Source organism: Schistocerca gregaria, unplaced genomic scaffold (genome assembly GCF_023897955.1).
Source record: "Schistocerca gregaria isolate iqSchGreg1 unplaced genomic scaffold, iqSchGreg1.2 ptg000670l, whole genome shotgun sequence".
Lineage (NCBI taxonomy): Eukaryota > Metazoa > Arthropoda > Insecta > Orthoptera > Acrididae > Schistocerca > Schistocerca gregaria.
Window position 1 is genome coordinate 87,501 of NW_026062053.1, and position 7,500 is coordinate 95,000.

At 54.8% G+C, this 7,500-nt stretch overlaps 3 non-coding genes across 3 annotated transcripts in view; all 3 read left to right on the forward strand.

Moving 5' to 3' along the window:
* The first annotated feature begins 3,319 nt into the window (after window positions 1–3,319).
* LOC126318515 (small subunit ribosomal RNA) lies at window positions 3,320–5,212 on the forward strand. Its single transcript, XR_007557336.1, has one exon. It is a non-coding gene; the product is annotated as a small subunit ribosomal RNA (ribosomal RNA).
* Window positions 5,213–5,580: 368 nt separating this feature from the next.
* LOC126318483 (5.8S ribosomal RNA) lies at window positions 5,581–5,735 on the forward strand. Its single transcript, XR_007557311.1, has one exon. It is a non-coding gene; the product is annotated as a 5.8S ribosomal RNA (ribosomal RNA).
* Window positions 5,736–5,923: 188 nt separating this feature from the next.
* Window positions 5,924–7,500, forward strand: part of LOC126318479 (large subunit ribosomal RNA) — a 4,222-nt gene continuing 2,645 nt past the window's right edge. Inside the window, exon 1 of the ribosomal RNA XR_007557308.1 lies at window positions 5,924–7,500. This exon is cut by the window's right edge and continues 2,645 nt beyond it. This is a non-coding gene — a ribosomal RNA (large subunit ribosomal RNA).

Sequence of the window (7,500 nt, forward strand, 5' to 3'; positions counted from 1 at the left end):
AACCAGACCAGTAGGTCCACCTATAAAAGCACAATACCACACTCCTCCGACAACTACCATTGCTCAGATAAACCAACACCACCAACACACATCCTACACAGAGGGGCACCAAATATCACCACCCGCCCTCGTGTTATACCACATGAAAAATTGCAGAAGTGAGAGACACAGACCCGCCAGCCTCTTGCTACAAGCATCGAACCGACGTGACGTATCTGACGGTGACTCAGGCATCCGCGTACTGCCACCACTATCCACCCCCCCCCCTCTCTGCCCCCTTCCCACACAATACCAAATTTAACCAACTTTATCGCTTAACCTAACTGTGGTTTTACCAGATTATCGCTTAACCTAACTGTGGTTTTACCAGATTATCGCTTAACCTAACTGTGGCTGTACCAGATTATCGCTTAACCTAACTGTGGCTGTACCAGATTATCGCTTAACCTAACTGTGGCTGTACCAGATTATCGCTTAACCTAACTGTGGCTGTACCAGATTATCGCTTAACCTAACTGTGGCTGTACCAGATTATCGCTTAACCTAACTGTGGCTGTACCAGATTATCGCTTAACCTAACTGTGGCTGTACCAGATTATCGCTTAACCTAACTGTGGTTGTACCAGATTATCCCTTAACCTAACTCAATTTGTCCCTTAACCTAACTCAATTTGTCCCTTAACCTAACTCAATTTGTCCCTTAACCTAACTCAATTTGTCCCTTAACCTAACTCAATTTGTCCCTTAACCTAACTCAATTTGTCCCTTAACCTAACTCAATTTGTCCCTTAACCTAACTCAATTTGTCCCTTAACCTAACTCAATTTGTCCCTTAACCTAACTCAATTTGTCCCTTAACCTAACTCAATTTGTCCCTTAACCTAACTCAATTTGTCCCTTAACCTAACTCAATTTGTCCCTTAACCTAACTCAATTTGTCCCTTAACCTAACTCAATTTGTCCCTTAACCTAACCCACGTTGTCCCTTAACCTAACTCAATTTGTCCCTTAACCTAACTCAATTTGTCCCTTAACCTAACTCAATTTGTCCCTTAACCTAACTCAATTTGTCCCTTAACCTAACTCAATTTGTCCCTTAACCTAACCCACGTTGTCCCTTAACCTAACCCACGTTGTCCCTTAACCTAACCCACGTTGTCCCTTAACCTAACCCACGTTGTCCCTTAACCTAACCCACGTTGTCCCTTAACCTAACCCACGTTGTCCCTTAACCTAACCCACGTTGTCCCTTAACCTAACCCACGTTGTCCCTTAACCTAACCCACGTTGTCCCTTAACCTAACCCACGTTGTCCCTTAACCTAACCCACGTTGTCCCTTAACCTAACCCACGTTGTCCCTTAACCTAACCCACGTTGTCCCTTAACCTAACCCACGTTGTCCCTTAACCTAACCCACGTTGTCCCTTAACCTAACCCACGTTGTCCCTTAACCTAACCCACGTTGTCCCTTAACCTAACCCACGTTGTCCCTTAACCTAACCCACGTTGTCCCTTTGCCTAACATAGTTCACTGCTCGGAATCTCTGGTGTCGTTGTTATCCTCATGTAGATGTCTTGCGAGTGTTGCTTACTTTCCACATATTCCCGCTATCCACTGTCAATTGTACTGCAATAGGACTATATCGCCCCCCCCCCCCCCTCTGCCCCTCTCTTTGTGTCTCCGTCCTCTCAAGCTGGTCGGTCTGGCGTTTGAGTGTTAAATGAGCCTCGCAGCTGTTCAGTTGCGTTCAGATGTCGACGCCCTCAGTGTACGTCGTGGTATGGTCTGTGTCCATTGTCCGCTGATGTCGTACGCGTAACCCACACGCTGTACCGATCATCGGTAGTTACGTACAGAGTGAAGTAGTGTGATACGTGTGACCGTACGCTGGCTGTGCCCAACGGTGTCGAATCTCAATTTCCATATGTTGTGCTCGATGCTACTTGTCTCGTCTCCCAATAACAGCTAGGTTGCACTGTGGTACGCCGTAGAGGCGTGTGGGAGGAACGTACGAACGCATTGTATGTCACCCTGGGTCGCTGGGGGTGGTGGTGCGGTGAGTCAGGTCAGGTCAGCGTGAGCCGTGTGATGTAGTGACGCGTGTATTCCGACTTTGTCGTATTGCCTCACACAAAGTGCTACCCTGGTGGACCGCGTTCCATATCTGGGACATGCCGCAGATGCCGGTTGACAGTGGATCGCGGAAGGGACATCGCATACGTGCGCGGGCCACCTTCCACGTGTTCTCTTCTGCACATGTCGCAGTGTGTATGTGGTCTGATGTAGCGTGTCGTGACACATGACATCCTGGCATGCAAGAATTGTTGAATTCGCAAATGTAGGTGGACATCTACGTTTACTGCCCAAGATACGCAAATGAACTGGAAATCCGTTGTTGAGCGGTTGTTCACGCTGGAGGTGAATCTGTGATGGCGACGATCGGTACAGCTATTAACCGGTTGTTTCAGCGGTACCCGCCACATCCACACACGTGACTAGGCCCATGTGGGTATGAAGCGATACGCGGCGGTGGCTTGGTGGGACTGTTCCCGGCCGGTGAAGGGGGGCCGCCCGGCGTGTTGGCCGCGCGCTGCGTGGGCGCACGCGCAACAGGCGGCTGGTGGGGGGCGCCGAGTGGCAGGAGCGCCAGCCGACGGGCTCGGCAGGCGGCGCAGCTACGCTGCGGCGCACCCTGCACGCGGCGCCTGGCGGCCAAAGTTGGTTCAGCCGAGCCCGGTGCGAAGCGCGGTGGACATCTGCAGTGTGCTGGTCTGATTGAGGACTGTGTGCGTTGAGGATGCGCCGCCGCCTGGCACTCGGCGCCGCGACGCCGTCTGCTGCTCGGTCGCCCCAGCGGTTCTCGCAGGTGGTTTGTATCGCAGTTGTGCGGACGTGTTGGCGCGTGCGCTGTGCTGGGAGAGTTCGCTTCTGCACCCAAGTGGGGCTTTGCCCTTGTGTGGCGCTGGCGTTGGAGCTGCCGGTCACCATAGGTGGCGCGTGTTGTCTCCCGCCGGCAATGCCACGACAGCACGCTCCCGGGCCTCTGTCGGCAGCGGCAAGCTCAGTTGGGAGCAAGGGTGTTCGCACTAAAACCGTCTACTCGCCTAACTCCGGGCGATTGCGCCTCTCTCGAAACCGACCAAGTACCTAGGACGGCGCTGCGCGCCGCCGGGACCTGAGAGGGTTTCGAGGTGTATCGTGCAGGGGAGCTCGGCCTCCTCCTGTTTGCAGAATAATTGAGCGGACGCTTGCGTGTTCGCGCGGGCCCCCGGGACACACTCCCGGGCGGCCGGCTGCTCAGCTCTAGTTGACGCAGCTCCCTGGTTGATCCTGCCAGTAGTCATATGCTTGTCTCAAAGATTAAGCCATGCATGTCTCAGTACAAGCCGCATTAAGGTGAAACCGCGAATGGCTCATTAAATCAGTTATGGTTCCTTAGATCGTACCCACGTTACTTGGATAACTGTGGTAATTCTAGAGCTAATACATGCAAACAGAGTCCCGACCAGAGATGGAAGGGACGCTTTTATTAGATCAAAACCAATCGGATTGGCTTGTCTGGTCCGTTTGCCTTGGTGACTCTGAATAACTTTGGGCTGATCGCACGGTCCTCGTACCGGCGACGCATCTTTCAAATGTCTGCCTTATCAACTGTCGATGGTAGGTTCTGCGCCTACCATGGTTGTAACGGGTAACGGGGAATCAGGGTTCGATTCCGGAGAGGGAGCCTGAGAAACGGCTACCACATCCAAGGAAGGCAGCAGGCGCGCAAATTACCCACTCCCGGCACGGGGAGGTAGTGACGAAAAATAACGATACGGGACTCATCCGAGGCCCCGTAATCGGAATGAGTACACTTTAAATCCTTTAACGAGTATCTATTGGAGGGCAAGTCTGGTGCCAGCAGCCGCGGTAATTCCAGCTCCAATAGCGTATATTAAAGTTGTTGCGGTTAAAAAGCTCGTAGTTGGATTTGTGTCCCACGCTGTTGGTTCACCGCCCGTCGGTGTTTAACTGGCATGTATCGTGGGACGTCCTGCCGGTGGGGCGAGCCGAAGGGGTGCTTTCGCGTCCCGAGGCGGACCCCGTTTAAATCCTACCAGGGTGCTCTTTGTTGAGTGTCTCGGTGGGCCGGCACGTTTACTTTGAACAAATTAGAGTGCTTAAAGCAGGCAAGCCCGCCTGAATACTGTGTGCATGGAATAATGGAATAGGACCTCGGTTCTATTTTGTTGGTTTTCGGAACCCGAGGTAATGATTAATAGGGACAGGCGGGGGCATTCGTATTGCGACGTTAGAGGTGAAATTCTTGGATCGTCGCAAGACGAACAGAAGCGAAAGCATTTGCCAAGTATGTTTTCATTAATCAAGAACGAAAGTTAGAGGTTCGAAGGCGATCAGATACCGCCCTAGTTCTAACCATAAACGATGCCAGCCAGCGATCCGCCGCAGTTCCTCCGATGACTCGGCGGGCAGCCTCCGGGAAACCAAAGCTTTTGGGTTCCGGGGGAAGTATGGTTGCAAAGCTGAAACTTAAAGGAATTGACGGAAGGGCACCACCAGGAGTGGAGCCTGCGGCTTAATTTGACTCAACACGGGAAACCTCACCAGGCCCGGACACCGGAAGGATTGACAGATTGATAGCTCTTTCTTGATTCGGTGGGTGGTGGTGCATGGCCGTTCTTAGTTGGTGGAGCGATTTGTCTGGTTAATTCCGATAACGAACGAGACTCTAGCCTGCTAACTAGTCGCGTGACATCCTTCGTGCTGTCAGCGATTACTTTTCTTCTTAGAGGGACAGGCGGCTTCTAGCCGCACGAGATTGAGCAATAACAGGTCTGTGATGCCCTTAGATGTTCTGGGCCGCACGCGCGCTACACTGAAGGAATCAGCGTGTCTTCCTAGGCCGAAAGGTCGGGGTAACCCGCTGAACCTCCTTCGTGCTAGGGATTGGGGCTTGCAATTGTTCCCCATGAACGAGGAATTCCCAGTAAGCGCGAGTCATAAGCTCGCGTTGATTACGTCCCTGCCCTTTGTACACACCGCCCGTCGCTACTACCGATTGAATGATTTAGTGAGGTCTTCGGACTGGTACGCGGCATCGACTCTGTCGTTGCCGATGCTACCGGAAAGATGACCAAACTTGATCATTTAGAGGAAGTAAAAGTCGTAACAAGGTTTCCGTAGGTGAACCTGCGGAAGGATCATTACCGACTAGACTGCATGTCTTTCGATGTGCGTGTCGTGTCGTGTCGCGCAACACGCTACCTGTACGGCAGTGGCCGTGCGCCGCGTGCGGAACCACGCGTGCCTCTCAAAACTAGCGGAAGTGTTGTTGTTGTGTGGTACGAGCGCTGAAGCTCTGGAGCGGCTGGCCTGCGGTACCTGGCGCCTGGCGCCGGTTTTGAATGACGTTCGCCCGAGTGCCTGTCCGCTCCGGTGTGGAGCCGTACGACGCCCATCGGCTGTGAGGCCGTTGGACACAAAAAAAAATAGTGGAACAGGGGCCGTCAGACGCCTCAGTCCCGCAAATGCTACTGTCTTGAAAGAGACAGTGGGAGACTGAAAAGGAAAAGATCACCCAGGACGGTGGATCACTCGGCTCGTGGGTCGATGAAGAACGCAGCAAATTGCGCGTCGACATGTGAACTGCAGGACACATGAACATCGACGTTTCGAACGCACATTGCGGTCCATGGATTCCGTTCCCGGGCCACGTCTGGCTGAGGGTCGGCTACGTATACTGAAGCGCGCGGCGTTTGTCCCGCTTCGGAGACGTGGGAGTGTCGTGGTCGCCTGTGTGGCCGGCCGCGTCTCCTTAAACGTGCGATGCGCGCCCGTCGCCTGGCGGTTCGCATACCGGTACTTTCTCGGTAGCGTGCACAGCCGGCTGGCGGTGTGGCGTGCGACACCTCGTACAACGACCTCAGAGCAGGCGAGACTACCCGCTGAATTTAAGCATATTACTAAGCGGAGGAAAAGAAACTAACAAGGATTCCCCCAGTAGCGGCGAGCGAACAGGGAAGAGTCCAGCACCGAACCCCGCAGGCTGCCGCCTGTCGTGGCATGTGGTGTTTGGGAGGGTCCACTACCCCGACGCCTCGCGCCGAGCCCAAGTCCAACTTGAATGAGGCCACGGCCCGTAGAGGGTGCCAGGCCCGTAGCGGCCGGTGCGAGCGTCGGCGGGACCTCTCCTTCGAGTCGGGTTGCTTGAGAGTGCAGCTCCAAGTGGGTGGTAAACTCCATCTGAGACTAAATATGACCACGAGACCGATAGCGAACAAGTACCGTGAGGGAAAGTTGAAAAGAACTTTGAAGAGAGAGTTCAAAAGTACGTGAAACCGTTCTGGGGTAAACGTGAGAAGTCCGAAAGGTCGAACGGGTGAGATACACGCCCATCCGGCCACTGGCCCCCGCCCTCGGCAGATGGGGCCGGCCGCCCGCGCGGAGCAATCCGCGGCGGGGTCGTGTCCGGTTGCCTTTCCACTCGCCGCGGGGTGGGGCCGTTCCGGTGTGCGGTGGGCCGCACTTCTCCCCTAGTAGGACGTCGCGACCCGCTGGGTGCCGGCCTACGGCCCGGGTGCGCAGCCTGTCCTTCCGCGGGCCTCGGTTCGCGTCTGTTGGGCAGAGCCCCGGTGTCCTGGCTGGCTGCTCGGCGGTATATCTGGAGGAGTCGATTCGCCCCTTTGGGCGCTCGGGCTCCCGGCAAGCGCGCGCGGTTCTTCCCGGATGACGGACCTACCTGGCCCGGCCCCGGACCCGCGCCGCTGTTGGCTCGGGATGCTCTCGGGCGGAATAATCGCTCCCGTCAGCGGCGCTTCAGCTTTGGACAATTTCACGACCCGTCTTGAAACACGGACCAAGGAGTCTAACATGTGCGCGAGTCATTGGGCTGTACGAAACCTAAAGGCGTAATGAAAGTGAAGGTCTCGCCTTGCGCGGGCCGAGGGAGGATGGGGCTTCCCCGCCCTTCACGGGGCGGCGGCCTCCGCACTCCCGGGGCGTCTCGTCCTCATTGCGAGGTGAGGCGCACCTAGAGCGTACACGTTGGGACCCGAAAGATGGTGAACTATGCCTGGCCAGGACGAAGTCAGGGGAAACCCTGATGGAGGTCCGTAGCGATTCTGACGTGCAAATCGATCGTCGGAGCTGGGTATAGGGGCGAAAGACTAATCGAACCATCTAGTAGCTGGTTCCCTCCGAAGTTTCCCTCAGGATAGCTGGTGCTCGTACGAGTCTCATCCGGTAAAGCGAATGATTAGAGGCCTTGGGGCCGAAACGACCTCAACCTATTCTCAAACTTTAAATGGGTGAGATCTCCGGCTTGCTTGATATGCTGAAGCCGCGAGCAAACGACTCGGATCGGAGTGCCAAGTGGGCCACTTTTGGTAAGCAGAACTGGCGCTGTGGGATGAACCAAACGCCGAGTTAAGGCGCCCGAATCGACGCTCATGGGAAACCATGAAAGGCGTTGGTTGCTTAAGACAGCAGGACGGTG